The 18,756-nt window shown below is 39.2% G+C and overlaps 1 protein-coding gene and 1 long non-coding RNA gene across 5 annotated transcripts in view; one reads left to right on the top strand and one right to left on the bottom strand.

The window, feature by feature from the left end:
* Positions 1 to 14,141, bottom strand: part of LOC116184123 (uncharacterized) — a 35,005-nt gene extending 20,864 nt beyond the window's left edge. Inside the window, exons 1-2 of the long non-coding RNA XR_004148861.2 lie at positions 10,877 to 14,141; positions 2,563 to 2,690 (exon numbers count right to left, since the gene is read on the bottom strand). This is a non-coding gene — a long non-coding RNA (uncharacterized LOC116184123). The remainder of the gene's footprint in view (positions 1 to 2,562; positions 2,691 to 10,876) is intronic.
* Positions 1 to 18,756, top strand: part of TENM2 (teneurin transmembrane protein 2) — a 1,518,527-nt gene that overhangs the window by 707,622 nt on the left and 792,149 nt on the right. The window lies entirely within an intron of this gene.

Here is an 18,756-nt window from a genome sequence, read left to right as displayed (position 1 = left end):
CTTCACTCCTGGAGTTTATATTCAAACTACTGTATCCTTCTGTAACTATGAACAAAGTTGCCTTTAAAAAGTCATCTATGAATATCATCATGGTGACTGACTTTTATCTTAACCCTGTAGGTCAACAGTATAAAAAATAGGAGCATTCAGATTCAGGTCTCTTTGACCTTTTCAGACTCCATGAATCTGCTTAATTTTTTTACAGCGGAAAATCATTTTTCTGGAGAAGAAAAAACCCAATTATTGCAGAATAGATTTATTAATAGAATGTCTTTGTTGAAAATGGAAATATCACTCTTTAATTACCATTGTCAAAAAAGATTATTTAACTACATTGCATTATCTACCTGTGCTTTTTTTCCCCCCGCAATATTATGGACAACTTTGTTATTTATTAACAAAATATTACAGGGAAACTAACCTGCCAGGAGTTATTCTGGGGGATTAGTGTGTTTCCTGCTGCTGTTGCCTACACACCCCTGCAGCAGATTCTCAGCTCTGTTTTTCCTGCCTTCACTGTGGCACCTGGAATTGTGCTGTAGCTCAAAGCTGTTTCCTGTTCATTTGAATTTCCATTAGATGATACAATTAGCTGGTTGGTGCGCCCTTGTTAGCCAGACAGATTATTTCCATTTGGATTCAATGATTCTGCTGAAAGCTCATGAAAATGCAGATTGAGAAGCTTAGCAGCTGAAATAAATAAATGGAAGTAGGGCTGTGTGGCTGATCCATCATGCACCTCAGACTGGCCTCGCAGCTTCTCCAGACACTGCTGTCCCAGGGAAGGTTCTCACTCAGCTTTGGTCACATCTTGTCACAGACACAGCCACCCCTTGGGCAATCCAGGTCTGCTCCGTGTTCAGTCACACAAAGAGCCCTGCAGTAGCAAAGGGAACTGTGTGCGTTGTTAGCAGTTGATTTAGTGTCTCTGAATTCTAAAGCTCCTGCACAACACTATAATTACCTAGCCAGGTATATTTGATAGTATAATCTAATGTTTTCTTAAGGCTCTCACGAAGGATTTTGTTCTGTTATCTAATTGACTGTGCACATTCAAACCATGATTATCACAGAAGTAGCTGGTACACATCTCCCACATTGCATTAGGTTTCAGTAAGCATTGGGGGAGGCTCATTCCTTTTCTGAAAAGAGCCTCACAATATAAATGTCTAAAACTATTTTAATAAGTAACTATATCTCCCAAGTGTGCTCATTCCTTCTGCTGTCCCTTGGTTACTCTGCGGCACATTCAACATCAAATACAGATGATTAATAAAATCATACTCATTAAGAATTAGAAGTAAGAAGCCGTGAGTAAGCAAATACTGTAGGATTTGCTCCATTCTGTTTGTCGTTCCCCAAGTTCAGCATGACCCATCTTTCTCTTGGAAGAGCAGAGTGGGGATTGTTGCACTACAGCAACTCTGTCAGTGTGCTGTGTGGCTCTGGGTGATGGAGAGCCTCCAGTGAAAGCTGCTCACCCTTGTCATTGTCACCAACCCGGACGCTGCATGCTCAGGGTCTCTCCTCTGGCACCTCCTAACATGGGCTGCTCACCAGAGAGGCAACATAGAGCAAAGAGCAGCAACAGAGCTGGGCTGAAACGTAGGCATTCCTGATTTATTCTCCTTTCTGGGTGGTTTTGCATGACCTGGGGTGTGTCTGCACCCCGCTCAGCCGTGCCTGTGTCACAGCACAGAGATGCCAAAACTATCACAGCCTCTCCTCACATGGAGCCGGGGCCATCTCGGCATAAAAGCTATCCAAAATCCCTGTGAGTGCAGATTCCTGCTCTGACTAATCCAGTCGTTTAGATTTGGTCTCTGGAGCTATTCTAGAAATTGAAACTCCAGTCATTAACACACAGGGCTGATAAAACAGTGACTAAATTAATTTGTGAATTTATGTTAAGTAAACAAATAAATAGAACAGTAATCCTTACCAAAGGAAAAAGCCTAATAAAACCATAGTCTCCCAATGTATGGGGATTCCTGTCTTAGTCACTTTTCTTCATAATGTTTTTCTCAGGTGTGAAGGAGAGGATCATCCAATTTATTGGATTAATAATAAATTTTCTTGATAATTTAATGGAAGAAGATGATACATACTAGGAGCAGGCAGAGAAAAATTTCATAGAGTCATTAATACCTCCAAAGATCAGTTCTGAGGTACGATGTTAAATAATTTTGTACCTAAGGATACAATCATATTTATTTATGTATTTTAGTAAAATTCTGAATAGACAATTCCATGTTTGCTTTTAGCATATATTACTGATATTGAGGCAGGAAATTTCATGGCATTAGTTTGACTGCATTGAGGAAGGCAATGATTTTTGGTAATGAAAGATGTTTTTTCTTTCAAGCACCCTTATCAGAACTTCCAACAAAAGAAGTATTACACTTATAATCCTTACAGACATGATTTATCTTAAAACCAAACAAAGGAACAAGAAACTTTGCACTCAATTTCTGAGACATTTTGTGTGTTAAAGGGAAAAAAAAGTATTGTAGCCATGAAATGTGGCTTAAAGGGTCAGGAGTGAAAGGAGCAGCCTCTTACCTGCAGAGTTGGGATGGATGAAGAGAGTCATAAACTGGTTCCAGGCGTGGGGGTGGCTCTGTGTCTCTATGAATCCCTCAGCCACACCTGCACCTTTGTGGGCCCCCACTGGCATACTCTCCTCAGACCTGTCAGTTCCAGAAAGAGAAAAGCCTGAAAGGATTAGCTTTGGTGACTCGTATCATCACTGCAGTTTTAGAGAAGAGCCTGACACAGAGGGGAATTGCAAAGATACTTTCACTCTTATTGCATATGTTTTTACTGAACTTACAAAGCTGCCAAACCAACTACTTCACTGAACCCTGAAACTGTGTGTGAGCATGTGTGCACACAGCCTTTCCCCTTACAGATGCTGTTTTCCTTATGCCACAAAGTCTGTACAGCTGCTGCGTTGTCACTTTTTTATCACTTCGCTCTATACTTTGAATCTTTTTCAAGTGTCTTCTTCCTTCTAAGCATGGGGAAAAAAGGCATTTCTAAATATATTCAGTTAAGAATTTATATTTGAATCTAATAGCTATTTATATGTATTCCCAAAAGATGCTATTGTGTGTAAGGCAAAATACCAGAAGTGATGAAGACAGGTATTGATTATCACCCCCAAAAAGGCTGGAAGGAAACAGCAGAAGCTGTCCAGCTGAAATCTTATCAGCTCCTGCAGGGCATTCTCATTTTCATCACTGCTGCTGCTCTTTCCTTCACTTTTTTCCCCCTTAAATTTGTGTCTTGCACAGAATAGAATAATGATGCTTGGGAATTAATCTCTGATACATTTTGAAAGCTCTAAAAGGTAGCCCTTCCTAGTTGTAGTATAATTCTAGTCTGAAGATAGAGGTAGAATGGAAGAACTAGGTCTGAGATTTTAATCACCCTCATTTTGCTCTCATATTATAATATCTTTATATATTTTAAAACTTATTGGTAATAATTGCTATGATTTTGTATTATGTTATACTTGGAACAGATTCCAAGGGTCGGTAATTCCATGTCCATGTTCATTGCCTTATCAACTGAATGTGTTTTGATCTCTATCTTTGGGACAAAGGGATTAATTTTGTAGTGTGATTGTTTTATTTCCCCTTTATCATGTTAGACCTGCTGAACATAGAAGATGTAGAACAAATCAACAAAGAAAGGTAGAACGTAAAATTTTATAGTTGTGTAGTTAGAAAAAAATTGAATATGACAAAAAAATTCTGGGGCTGGCTAAAAGACAGTCTTTTCACAGAAAAACATGGAGTTATGGTCTGTGTGCATTGCTGTAACAAAGGTCTAAAATAGACTGAGGCTCTTGGGGCAGCCTGGATTTCTCCATCCCAGTCTGTTTCCTGCTCATTTGAAGGTTGTACCGACAGCAAGGCCAGTCTATGTGTTCCCAAAAATGCACAAACACAGACACAGCTCATTCATGTGCTTGGATACAGATCAACACAGAGTATTCATTGCCTTTGTTGCCACCTACACAGGAACATGAAAAACACAGGCCAGGCCTGTGCCTTGTCTCCAAACTCTCTCTGCCTTGATGTCCAGCCACTCTTATATTTGCAAAGCCCCCAATCCTTGGCTATAAATCCACCTAGAACTGTTGCCCTGGTTATTTGCCTCCCTATCTCCAGCCTGGGTTGGTATTTTTGCAGTTTCTGGTTTGTTCCAGCTTGACAGCTACTGCAGCTTGATTGAAGTCCTTATTTCTCATGCATCTTAAGCCCTGCACTGGACCTTAAGTCCTCACAGAATCCAAACCCAGAACCTAAGCCCTGCTTATCCTGTCTCCAGTCTCACATCTTTGCAGGACTTACTGCTGAGTGAAACATCAAGTTTGCTTGTGAATGACACTAAGCAGAGAGAAAAGTCACACAGGAAATAGCTTGATGTAGTTTGGTAAAACTGCAGTTATTAGGGACAGGACTCGCTAGAGAACTCTACTGAGCAACAGTTTGCTTGCAAACAGCCTTTCTTTTTTTCTTTTTATATTACCCCTCCTGTCCACTTCTCATGCTTATTTCTCCTCAGTTAACTTGATTCTTTCTCCCATTCCCAAAAACTGCTTAAAACACCCCATAAATTGTGGAGGGTACCACAGCCACCCCTGCACTGAAATCAGTCATTGCTATGACACAGTAATTCACCCCATCTTATCAGTTCTGCAGGACTTGGAATGGTTCCTTCACTCACCTATCATTCAGGAACCTGAGAGTTCTGTCTTTGGTATTGTCTTCACTATCTCCTCTTTGTTAGGGTTTGTGTTTCTGACTGTGATTTATTGCTTTTTCTGTCTCTTGTCCTTGCTTTTATGCTGAGTAGTCTTTAACCAGGTAGCCAGTCAAGCCCAATGTCTTTACTTGCCAGGTTTTCTTGTTGCAGCAGCAATTTAGTATCAATTCACATTTCATCTGTTCTTTAAAAGCCAAAACAAAGCCAAGGGGAAATCATAAATCTGGCTGTATGATGAACCCCAGCCAAGATGACAGAAATGTGTATTCCTGCTTCCTTGTGTAATAATACAGACTCAGTACTAATTTTACTAAGGCACCTTTTTTCCCCCTTGGATGTCACTGTGAGCCTGATGTGTGCATCTGGCCAGGAAGGAATAAAGCAGGATGCAGTAAGATTTCAGATGGGTTTGTGTGTACAGCTGGACTGAGGTGAGGAGGAGCATTAGGCGGGAGTGGGAGTTCCTGCCCCACAAAACCAGGGATCTCTCTGTGGGATGAAGGGCTCTCTCTGTGGGATGGAGGGATCTCTCTGTGGGATGGAGGGTTCTCTCTGTGGGATGAAGGGTTCTCTCTGTGGGATGGAGGGTTCTCTCTGTGGGATGGAGGGCTCTCTCTGTGGGATGGAGGGCTCTCTCTGTGGGATGGAGGGATCTCTCTGTGGGATGAAGGGCTCTCTCTGTGGGATGAAGGGCTCTCTCTGTGGGATGGAGGGCTCTCTCTGTGGGATGGAGGGTTCTCTCTGTGGGATGGAGGGCTCTCTCTGTGGGATGGAAGGTTCTCTCTGTGGGATGGAGGGGTCTCTTCCTCGGTTTGGAATATGGTGCCAGGAATAACACAGTATTCAACTGTAGCTGTATATTTTCTGCAGTCCTTGTGGGTCCCTTGCCACAAGGACCAAAATGCAGGACCTCAGTGTGACTAAGCTGAAGAGGAAAGGAAATGAGTTTCAATGTGAGGAGAGAGGCAGGATGGAAGGAACAGCACAAGTGGCTGAGGTGCACTGGGAAGCTTTTCAGTTCAAGGTCATAAATATGAATCTTTCCCAAGCTGGCAGTGACCAAAAGCCCAAACTGTCTGAAAGCAGCATCACCCAGTAATGACAGAGATTGGAAGCAAGAGAATAGAAAGGCATGAAAAGCTTTTGAAAGTGCCCTTGTGGGCTAATACTGTTACACCAGTGAATAAGTCTCTTGAAGGCTGTGAGTCTGTGGCCATTTATCTGGTAGGCTTGCTATTCATCTCCTTTGAGTGTAGTGTAAATGCACTGTATTAGGGTCATGATGAGAGCAAACCTAAAACGTTTAAATATTAGAAATGGGTTAGCCAGCTGTCCAGCAGGAAGGTACAGACTATTGCAAGCCAAACACAAAGAAAGCAAGGAAACAAAAGATAACATTTGGAAAAAGGTGTCTGCACCGAGACTTGTGATCTTTCAATCAAGTCTGCTAAGGAGGAGGGATTGTTCAATGCCATTTAAGACAGATTTTCTCTTGCAAAATGAAGATAGAATATTCAGTATTCTTTTAGAAAGTCTTCTTTCTGCTTGCAAAATATTTTATGGACACAAAAAGCAGGAATGTACAGAAACAAAATCATTTCTAGATTCCTCAAAAGTTTAAAATGTTGATAATAGGGATTTTTCATAGAAGTAACTAAGGATAATTTGTGCTGCTTCCATTTCTGAAGTCTGAAGAAGGAAATATTGAGAGAACACAAAGTAGAAAAAAGGGGTTGGAATATAAGACTCGTAGGATATTTTAGTATTGAAATAGATAAAATTATCTAAATTATCCTGCCTTAACATTGCTAAAGAGAAAATGAGATCAGGTTGAGGATCTTGCAAGAAGAATTGACAAGTCCCAGACATTTGTTCATAGTTCATAATTGAAATGACATCTCTCATATCTGCCTGTGTCGAGGGTCTGAAATCTGTGTCCAAATCCAGGCAGCAGTTTGACTTTCAGAGTTTGTTTCTTTAGCAGAAACGGGAGAGTCAAGTCTACACCCATCATTTGGAAGTATGAAATCCATATATAAAAAAGGAGGCCTTCCTGTCTTGCCTTCCACCAGAAAAGGAAAAAAACCACTACCTTTAATAAAAAGTAAAACCCCTGAATTCATAGCCAGTGTTGAACAGGAACATTTCTCTAATTTTCAGAAGGATGGGAGAATTTCTTAGATGTGAAGTTTTAATCATAAAGGATTGGTAAAGCTTAGCTGTAATCCAACAGTATATAGCCTGGTTAAAACGAATTTAAATAAGCAAGGTACCACCGCTGATGGGAAAAAGAATGAGAGATTCTCCTCCCAATTGTGTGTTTCAGTATCTTTCAAGAACTTTAAAACAATTTTCAGAATTTTGTTATGTGGATTCCTCTCTGAATTCATTAGGATACATCTTCTTTGGAGATACACACAACCTGTATTTGCTATTCTGTTTTCTGGACAGCAGCTTTACTAAGCTTTGAAAAGAGGATGTTAGCATTTTTTAAAGCCTTTTTTCTCTTTTTTATTATATGAATCAGTGTTCTTGAAGGAGTCAAAGTTCAATCCTCCTGCTGCATTACAATGCCTTTCAGTCTAATATTAGAGAGCGAGTCCCATTTTACTTTGTAATACGGAGCCTCACTTCAGCATTAATTTCATTTGGAAAGCAGCTGCACTTATAATAGATTCCTTTAAAGAAAAATGGAAAATATACATTTATCAAATGACTTTTTTCCAGTAATGCTGCAGCAGTCTTTATTGCATCAAAGTTGTCAGCAATCAGCCCATCTTTCTGAATAAAGATGTGCCAAATCATTGAGGCAGGCTTTATATTGAATAAGCAATAAATGAATTCTGTGGTAGGAGGACAGACAGACAGTGTTTCAATATGTGTCTCAGCCTCTACAATATGATGTATTTATTTATTCCCACATCACACAGTGTTAGCAAATTTGGTTAATATTTCCTACATGTGCACAGCAAGGGACATTACATATTTTAAAATCATGCTTTTTGGAATTGTTTAGCCTAAGAGACAAGTAATAACATACAAATAAACAGTCTTTCATACGAATGAAAGATTCTTAAAATCAGCCTTAACAGCTTTATCTTTCTCTCCTTAGCCTGTCTTTCTTTTTGTCTTCCAGTGTGCTATATGACTTCCATTTTCATCAGTTTCACAGTCCAGTTCAACACAGTTGTTACTGTTTGTCTCTGGTAATCAAACCAGCATTTAAACTGAATTTTTGTTTTGGGGAGTTTTTTATATTGCTTGGGAAAATGCTAGATTCAATTGAAATGTTAATTCAATTATAATTTTTTAAGTTTAATTGTAACTATTCTGTGAACCAGAATAACCATTTTTAAGATAAGAGCCTATTGATATTATGCAGAGACACTAGAGTTAGTAATTTGATTCTTCTCTTTTTACATTAAATAAAGCGTTTATCAGAGTTGATTCTACAATTTTAATCTAACAAACATATTAAATATAAAGGACATGGAATTATTGGAGTGAGTCCAGAAGAGGCCATGAAGGTGCTCAGAGCCCCTCTGCTTTGGATACAGGCTGAGATTTTTCAGTTTGGAGAAGAGAAGGCTCTGGAGAGACCTCAGAGCCTCTTCCAGCACCTAAAGGGGCTCCAAGAGAGCTGGAGAGGGAACTTTTTACAAGGATGTGTAGTGACAGGAAAAGGGAGAATGGCTTTAACCTGAAACCAAGGAGGTTTGGCTTAGGTATGAGGAAAAAAATCCTTCCCTGTGAGAGTGGAGAGGCCCTGGCACAGGGTGCCCAGAGCAGCTGTGGCTGCCCCTGCATCCCTGGCAGTGCCCAAGGCCAGGCTGGATGGGGCTGGGAGCAGCCTGGAACAGTGGAAGGTGTCCCTGCCCATGGCAGGGGTGAGACTGAATGAGCTTTAAGGTCCCTTCCAATCCAAACTGTTGTGGGACTATAGGACCTTCAGGAACACCTATTCTTGCAGAAATTGTGATGTGGGATTAGGCAGTGGGGATGTCTTCCAGAAAAGGAAGGAAGATATTTTCAGTTATTCCTGATAACTGAAGGTTGTAAGGTTTCTATCCCTGCCTATTGCACAAACACAGAATATCAGACCATTATATGTTTATGGCAAAATCAATCTTGAAGTGTCAAAGTAAATTTGAAATTTGGACAGTATATCATATCCCTAGCATGATTTTTACCCCATTTATTTAAAAATAACAATATCACTTCATTTTCCGATATAAAATGATCCCAGGGAAATTGCACATGATAAATAGGAGCAGATTTGAAAGGGAGAGGTCGGAGATCTCTGCTCTTCCACACTTTACTTTCCTGCCTTCTTGTCAACCAAGATCAAGCCTGAGCTGGAAAATAATTCAATTATTGGTGAATATCTTATCCTATGATAAACTATATGAATCAAAGTAACTACAAACCTGTTGTAATCATCTGGTTTCAAATTCCAGTGGTGTGAGTATTTCTCTTCTGTGTTCACAGTAGGCACAGATAGCTGTAGGGATAGATACCCCCAGTAAGACAGCACTAAAATCAATGGAATTACACTGCTTGGAAATCTCGACAACTATATTGCCCTAGGTGTCTTTCATCTCTGTAGAGCTGAGAATCCTGATATCTTCAGTTTAATGTGTGCTGGCTAAGCCTTGCAGCAAAACACTCAGGATTTGCAGCAGCAATCAGGAAACCCCACAATTAGGGTAAAGCTCTGTTGCTAGCTGTCTTCTAGGTTGCCACATACTACAGATCCAGCAAATACCATACACTGCTTTTTACTGGATGATGTAAATGAGCAGGCAGTTAGAAAGGCCAGAATTCATTGAAGCTATTCTGTTCCCAAACTTACACTTTCCCAAAATTTTTATGCAAAGCTTCAGCTATAGCTTCTTCCTCAATGATCTTCAAAACCTAGAAATTAAAAGAAAAAATATCTCCCCTACCAAAAAAATACCCAACTCCTTTGGTCAGAGCTGTGTGAGACTGACTGATATAAATGATCTTACCTCCCTGGGGAAGTATCTCTTTCCTTAATTAAGAGCATAGCCACTTTCCTGATATACTGGTATCTAGAAATTCTCTTGGACATGTCCATCAGCAGGATTAGGGAGACAGTGTGTCTGCATAAGTCATTTGGGGTTTGCAAAGAGGAACAACCACTTCTTAAATAATGCATAAAAAATCACATGTGAATTATTAAAAAAGCAGATAAGCACAGATGCAATCATAACTATTATACAGAATATATTGCACATGTTCTATACTACATCTGTAGAAGACATATGTATATGTACATACATACATATACAAAATACACATCTATATATAAAGTAGTAGATAGAATCACAAAATATCCTGAGTTGGAAGGGACCCACAAGGTGGACATATGTGTGTGTGTGTGTATATATATGTATGTATGTATGTATGTATATATATATATAAATATATATCTATGTGTGTGTATGTGTGTGAAATCATGGGCATTTGCTTTCACCATTGAATTGCTTCAAGGATTTTGCAGGGCTCAGAGATGCAAGAATGGTTTGCCAGCTTGTTTCATAGAGAACAAATGTGTGATATTGAAATGCCATTGGTGGAGCAGGCTTCAGCCAGGTACATCCAGACCAAGTTACCTTGGAAGGAAGGAGTGCATTTGATCTGTGTTCATGTCATTGAAGCAGTCAAACAAAGTAGAAGTATGTATTATGTCTCTCTGCATGACATGTGTAAATACATTGGGAGATTCAGTCTGGTTGATAGCTAGATGCTTAGGGACAGAGAAATGGAAATTAATAATCTATTTAATTTGAGCATCTTCAAAATGCAGATGAATTAAGAACTGATTTGCCTCTTGCTTGAAAAGATGTGGATCTTCCTCTGTTAAAGCTCCCTAAGGCATGACTATATTAACCTCAGATTTCAGATTTCTAAAAAGCACTCTGTCAGCAATGATGAGAACAGTTGAAATTCAAAACAGCCCCTACTCTTGCAAACCTTGGTCAAGAAAAACCTATGACAACCTTAGACAAGGGATGAATGATATTTGAGGGATCTTTTAGCTTTTGTCTGTCTTCCATTTCCCCAGCCCCACTCTTACCCCACTGAGAGCCAAGGCCAGAGGGATTTCTCTTTGTGATGGAGGTTGGAGCATCATTTGCAGATCAAATTCCCATCCTTTTTGGATAATGCAGGAGGATTCCCTTCATCCTCCATGGGCAGAACAATTCCTCAGCCAAGTCTAACATCTTCCTGAGCCCATCTCTCCAGGGTCTCACGGACTCCCTGTGACTGAGCTCTGACAGCAAATCTATCCCAGTCATTTACTCGGGACACAAATGCCACGGCACAGCCCTTCCTCTCCTCTCTTATTTGCACAGCTTTGTCGCTGGACACAGACAGCAAGGATGAGCTGTCCCTTGGGTCAGCTGTCCCTGCTGTCCCCTGCAGCTCCTCGTGCTTGCCCTGTGACTGTGTCACTGCAAAGCTGGAACCCCCCGTGTCACCAAGACACCCAAACACAGCCCCACGCGAGCTGCCAGGACAAAAGTTTGCTTTATTTTGTGTGAAGAGTAACTCAGATCAAAGGAATGTTTTAGCTGGGCTTTATTCTGTACCATAACTCAGACTCCTCACACTTCAGCTTACAAATGCCTGCTTTCTTTTCCAGTGCTGTTAGTAGAAAAGCAGAATATCATACCAAGGTTTCTAGTCACGGCAGGTTTTGTGTTCTCTGGCTTAAGGAAAAACTCTGAAACTTGTTTTACATTCCTGAGAAGTAACAGTAGCTTTTATATGAAGAAATAAAAATAAGCAAATCAAGAAATTACAGAAACTTTGAATCCAAGCTTTGTAGAGCCTGTGTTTTACATAACTAATTTTTAGGTGTAATTTTTTGGCAATTCCCTGCAAGTTTTAAGCTTTTTGTGGAACTGGGGGCACATTGCACTCTTAGGTGCCAGATCTGTAGGTTGCTAGATGCAACTGAATACTATTAATTGTTCTAGAATTGGGCACAGCAAAATTGTGCCTATTAAGTTAGAAACTAAAAAGAAAAAAATCAAGCACTGACTGTGCCAGCTGATTATTGTGTTAGAAGTACAATCTGTGCTTAAGTGATTATTCCATAACATGATGATAACTGAAATAAAATATGAGTAATTTTATTTATCTCTTTATTTTACTCTCTTTTGGCAACAATTATACAAATGCAGAGGTTGAAGATTTTGAGTCAAATTTCTAATAAGCCATAACTGCTAGTCATAGTTACATTTTTTCCCCCCACTGGGAATCATGTTATGCATGTTCCCTTTTTTGAAGAAAAAACAAAAGGTTACAACAACTCCTTACGATTTTCTGCAAGTTACTATGCATCTATTATGATTGTGACACTGAAGTCTATACTCTTTTTCTGACATGAGAGGAAAAAATGTAAGTAAAATGTTGCTTTCATAAGTTTTAAAACGAGAATTCCCACAGCACTGCACAGTTAGGTCTTACATTAAGCATTTATGGCAGCTACAAATTCACAGCATGGTTTTTGAGGCAGCAAAAAAACCAGAATGAGTCCAATTGACATTTTACAGTCAGAACAAATGTTCGAAAATATACAGCTTAATATACAACTACTTATGCATTACATATTAGCCCCTTAAAATAGAACTAAACTCAGTATCATCCCTTCATGCAGTTAATTATTAGTAAATTAATTCTTTCAATCATTCTGAACATTGAAGAACATTCGATTATATAGTGCTTGCTAAATGATGGCCAAAATCTGGCTTAATTTACACTCTGGAGTCAGTGACGTTCAAGAGGTTGTGGGCAGAGTAAGAGGGCAGAGTCTGGCCCTCTTAATAATTAATAAAGCAGAACAAAAGTGAAGAGCTCATTTGGAATCTGCAAAGCTGTGTGATCCAGGAGTGTGCACCTCGGGGAGCTCAGCACTCTGCAGCCGTGTGACAGAGAGGAGAGCAGAACTCACTCCACTCCAGGGTCTTTCTTGAATAAAAATGATCTGTATGGATGTTCTGCAGTTTTACTGTCAGCCTTGGGGAATGCCTTTGATGCACTTGATTAGGGAACAAGATCTCAACCTTGTAGACTCAGTAAGATCTTCACATGTTTAAATACAGATAATTAGTCTCAGTTCTCTCCCTTTTTTTTCTATTTTTTTAACTTTCATCTTCATGATTTTGGTTTGAGTGGGTATTTTTTCCCCTTTCTTACCCTATTCATTGATTATTAATGTTTGTTTAAATGCCAGCACAGTGCCCTGTTCCTAATTTATGCACTATAAATGACCATGTCTAATTTTTATTTTGGAATATAAGTTGAAGCATATTTTTAGAAGGATTTTAATAGGGAGTAGAAAATTCCTTCACATCTCTCTATGCAGTGCAGTGGAGTGAAGTGCAGAGATGCCTGGTGGAGCTGCAAGCATGCTGACATGGAAATGTCCCACTGAGCTCGTGGCTCAGGAGCAAGGACAAGGTGGGAAGAGCTGTGTGCTCACACAACCTGCACAGAGGAGAGGCTTCTGCTGGGCTCCAGGTTTGCTGCGTGTTCAGCAGGATGAATTTGCTGTGCTGTGCTCAGTTCCATGGCACAGCTCCCAGGGATGTGCTCCAAGCAAAGTGGGCAGCAGGTCAGGGGGAGCAGTCACCCTGGGCAGGGCCAACAGGATGGATTCCATTATCTCAAATGTCTCAAAATGGTGTGATGAGCCCTGGGCTTCAGGATCTGATTATCCATCATGCTTTGGCCTACACACTTATTTTAGTTTATGATTCTTTTCTGTCCTAAAAGATGGCATATTCTACTAAATCAGCACATTAGTTTAGCTATGGGGCTGGGTAAATATGTGTGGCTGAGCCATTTTTTTTTCTATTATCATGGATGAAAGCTTGATTTTGAGCCTTATTAAACATAGTTTTGCTCTGATTATGCAGCTCTAAAGAGGCATTGGTCCAAGGTAAATGTTGGTCAAAGTGTATTCCACCATATCTGGAAGATATTCTGGTAGTTTTCATTCTCTCTGTTGGCAGCATTATTATTGACTGGTTTATATTATTTAACTAAGTATTTACCCATTTTCCATATCTGTAAATGAATTCTCTTTCTCAGACAGGTGTTGCAAAGACAATTTACTTGCTTATCTCATGCTTCAAACCTCATATGATAGAAAAGGTTATTTTAGTCTATTTGCTGTTTTTCAGTATGTGCCCATTTTATGTATGAGAGGAACAGGATCACAGACAGATTCAGAAGTCTGGCATGCTGCTGTTCGAGAAATTTTTTATGAAGTCATTTGAAAATTATTTTTTAGGCATTGTACACTCTGTTAATTCTATGCCAGATCATTATACAAGGAATGTAACAGGAGTTCCCTGTGTATATTTGTCCAAATTCCTTGTCCTGCTTTAGTGTTGAGATGTCAAATGCACAGATCAATGTCTTACCTTTAATCGCTCTACAGTGGCACAGGCTAAAAGGAAACACACCCTTCCTCCCCCCCAGAAAAAACCAAGGAAAACTGCTGTTTGTGTTCTGCTCTGGTGCACCAGTTCAAAATGGCTTTCTGTCTCACTCCACTGGTTTCTTGGAGGTGGGGATTGATCTGAGAATCTCGTGCATGATATGTTTGAAATATTTATCTGAGGTTGAACTGTCAGGTGGTGTCCAAGTCACTCATTACTAGGCAGCAGGGGGAGGTTGTGCTGTCAGGGAGTTACCATTTTCATAACCTACAGCTCTGTGTATTTATGTGCAGCGTGGTCTGTGCTTTAATGAATTTGGCAATGGGAAGAGATCATTGCAAGGCTTTTGATTTAAATGCTGAAAGTTGCAACCTGAAGGTAACAATAAGTGATACCCAAACAATATCTGTAATATTCAGGGTCTTTGTTTTCTTATTTTTAGATGCACAATTGTTCTTAGTTTTTATTTTTCTTTTCTTTTCTTCTTTTTCTCTTGCCTTAAGATTTTTAGTCTCTAAATATGTCAGTGACTGGCTTGCAACCCAGTATAATTGGTACCTGGTAAATGACCTGTGTTTTGTTTCTTGCTCTGAATCCTGCCTGATCTACCTGAGCTGAGTGAAACATGCCTTCAGGGTGCTACAAACTTTGCCATGATCAAAGAACTGAGGGCTTTTCTCATGGTGCACCCAGGCACCAATAAACACTCGTCTTACCTCCTACAAATTGTAAGTTCAGCTTTGCTGCAGATTATTAGTATGAAATAAACCATCGGGTGAAATCAGACATGTCATTTTTCCTGTTGTGTTCCTTCTCTTGTGCCAACATTATGCCATCATACAATAGTACAGTGCTATGTAAAGCCCAGAATGAAAGGTTTCATTATATTTTAAATTCCAGGAGTGTGACAGACATTTTTACATTATACAAACTACCTAAAATTTTAGTTCTTAAACGTTTTTATTGTCTGAAAGGCACATCTTGTAACTGTGGGATAGGAATGTTATCTTTAGGTCAAATTACTGTGTGCTGAAGCATGACCCAATTTTCAGTTTAATGTGAATCCTATTTTTGGTTGTGCAAAAAAAATATAAGAAATACCCATTGACTGTGAGGTGCTTATTTCAGTTTTATTAAAGAGTTGCTGATTGCAAGTTATGGGATGCTATAAAATTGAAACTGCCTTATTTAAAAGCATTCTCTCTTGTGGAATGGGATAAAGGTTGATTTTGTAGCTGTGTAGATATTCTGTGAGGTTATTTAGATAGTAGTTCTTCATCTGCAGATATTTTCTGTCCTTTCCCTTAAATAAAAGTCCTGACACTTTTACATTTCGACAGTTAATCTTTAATTCTTCACCATACCAATTAACTGCAAACTATTAGAGAAACAATAAGCCATGAATCATCAGCTACAAGTAGGAAGAGTTTAACAGTCAAGAAATTGAACATTTCTTAATCTTATATACCCTCAACATCAAAGTGAATAAATCTGAGGTTAAAAAGAAAGGCTATCTGATTCCCCACTGCTTTAGGAAACAACTTATTTCTTTCTCTCTTGTTCGCCTGCCAATACACCACAAAAAAAGGAAGGATCTGATTCTGTGATCCTTGATTTGTACAAGAAGCTTCTATTTCTCTATCAGCCACACTAAGCAGAATATAATATTAATGGAAATTATCCACAATACACAAAGTTCATGAGAACAAACACCCTACTTCTGTAAACTTCAAATTCTTTGGAGAGTCCTCTCAAAACGGAATACACCCTTTTCAAGGGTATTATATGAGGCAGTACAGCTATTCAATTAGGAGCCTTTCAATCCTTTAAAATCTTGTATTCTGCCTAACTAGGAACATATAAATATCTTCAGCTCTCACAGACTTACTCTTCTGTCAGAAGTTATGCTGGGGTTCATGGATGCTGCTGGATCAGAGCCAGACCCTCCTGCATCTTGCAGAACAAAGTTGTGAGATCAAAAGGCTGAAGAAATGTCTGTGGTCAGAATTGCACGGGCACTGGGCTGCTTCATCTTAAACCTTTTGAAATGATTGGTTAGTGCAGCGCTTCCTAAATACTGCAGAAGGGCCTGTAGAGAGAATAGTTCAGGGCATATTCAGCAGTAAAACAGCTGCCACCAGCTAAACACAATTGGAGGCTGAGCATCTACAGAACGCCAGCTGCTTCTAGAGCAGGAGGCTGCCTTTCACACAGGGCAAACACAGGGAGAGTTTCACTAATGGGGTGTCTGTGAGTCAGGATTTCTATACAGCCTTGCAGAGCATTTCACCCTAATAGGCTCCTGCAATGGAGCTGAATTTCAGATCCCTGGGAATGCTCTGCCTGCTTGGAACTTCGTTAAAATTCTGAGTGAAGCAGGCTCAGATTTGGATTTCTGCACCTGCTCACGAGATTGGTAAGCAGAGGTAGGCTGGATATTCTGGAAGATATTTTTCTGTGGGAAAATACTTCCTCATCAAAAGTGACAGTCTGAAGGAGAAAGGAGTAAATGAAAAAGACTGTCTCAAACCTAAATTTGGAAATATTCTCAATTGCTAGAAGATATTGTACAAATGGCTTGAAAAAGCCTCACATCTGTAAAAATGATCCATTTTATTGGGCTTTGAATATTTGATAGGAGGTAGCTTAATTCAGAGTAATTTCTTATTCATAATCCATTCCTAATTTGCCTAATTAGCATATTTTACAGATGTCTCTGCAAACACTAACAAAATATTCAGTCCAATGTTGAAGTACAAGATTGAATTTAGTAGCTGACATAGCAAACAAATATCAGTAGCATCCATCTAGATACTTCATGAACAAATGGTAAAACTTCTAATTTTATGTGGTTTATATATTTTTAGTTTTGATGGTAAGAGTTTCAGACAACTGTAGTGTTACTGAACCAGTCCTGGTTCCTAACCATTCTCTTTCCTTTCTCTATTTTTAGCATAATTCTAGGAAATTCTGTTTCCTTGCTCAGGTATTCCAGAAAAAAATTACCCACATTTAATCCAAAACCTACAGGAATCAATAAAATTCTGCTATCATTCTTTTTTCCATGAATTTTGTGCCAATAGTACTTCCTCTATACCACCAAAGCTTCTAACGTGTTTAACTAAATTAAACAGATTTATTCAAATTGTATTCTATATCATTAGGAGTAATGAATAGCTAAAACTCCTACTCTGTTGGAAATGCAGAACTGGTTAATTCAAATTTCAATATCAACAATGCTGCTATAAGGGAAACAAGTAAAAACTGTTAAAGGGCAAGTTAGTAAGTAACAAGTAAACAATAGGTAAAATTGTTCAGGATCTTCATGTGATATCATTGTACAAAGATAAAAGTAAATGCTGAGATACAATTTTATCTGCATTCAGTTACTAATTTACTATCACACTAGACATGAATCAGAATGAAAACACTTTCTTCTGATCAGAATGATTGCAATCAATGCACAGTCCTGGAAGGGGACTGAAAAATTCTACTGGACCATCCATGATCTGAGGGCAGAATTTCCAGTCTGATACTTCCTTTCTGTGAAATTTCCTCACAATTGATATGTTTTCAAGAAGTCTATCAATTTGAAAGAACAAAGACTTTTTTTAATCAAGAAACCTCAATGATCTATTTTTTCAATTTTCTGTGAGAATACCCGTAATCACTTCTACTTCAAAACTAGTCAGTAGATATTGGGAGGGAGTTTCAAAAGCTTTGAAAGGAGTTGAAAAGAGGAGTGACAAGGTGATGTGAAGGGTTTGAAGCAATCTGTATTTACAGGAATTCTTTGCAATGCAAATCCAGCAGGAAGGAGTGGGTTGTTACAGATTCTCCCAGGCCAGTGGTTTCTATAGCCAGGGATTCAAGCAGCTCATATTGTCCTTGATCTCTACTGCAGCTTTTCTAGCTCAGTATCCTGAGAACCTTGCCCATGCTCAAGCCCACTCTGTTCCATGGTGAGCTGTCCCACCTAGCATGAGCACAAAATTAGAGCAGGGCACTATTCCTTTTCTTTTCCTGTCTGAAAATAGTAGGCTGTGGTTATAATTAGGAGATTATGAAAAAGAAGGAAGAATAACTCATATAAAGAGATACAGAAGTAGTCAGTGTGCTGTCAGTGTACTTTAAAATTCTGGAAGAATAATTTCCATAAAATTGGAGGAAAGGGAGGAGAAGTTGGAGAGTGTCTGTGCAGTGAGGACATGCTGCTGAAACACTCAAGTGCCATTTGGAAACACATTGAGAACTGAGCTGGGAACTTCCAGTCTTAGGTAAAGAATGTCACATTTTGTGTCAAAACAGAAAAAAACCTCTCCCCTTTTCCATCTCACTTTATATGGAGCTGCCATCTAAACTACAAGTGATTCTCCTAGCAATCTTTTAATGGGGATTTATAGAATAAGTGGAAGGGCACATCAAAGAATACTACAGACTAATTTGGAGTTATCAGCAGTTTTAAAATGTTGATCCCTCATGTCAGTCCTTTGCCTTTCTG

The sequence above is a fragment of the Lonchura striata genome, chromosome 13, assembly GCF_050655825.1.
Source record: "Lonchura striata isolate lonStrDom1 chromosome 13, ASM5065582v1, whole genome shotgun sequence".
In the NCBI taxonomy this organism is placed as follows: Eukaryota; Metazoa; Chordata; class Aves; order Passeriformes; family Estrildidae; genus Lonchura; species Lonchura striata.
The sequence above is the reverse complement of the archived record's forward strand: the minus strand, read 5'-3'. Positions and strand labels throughout refer to the sequence as shown.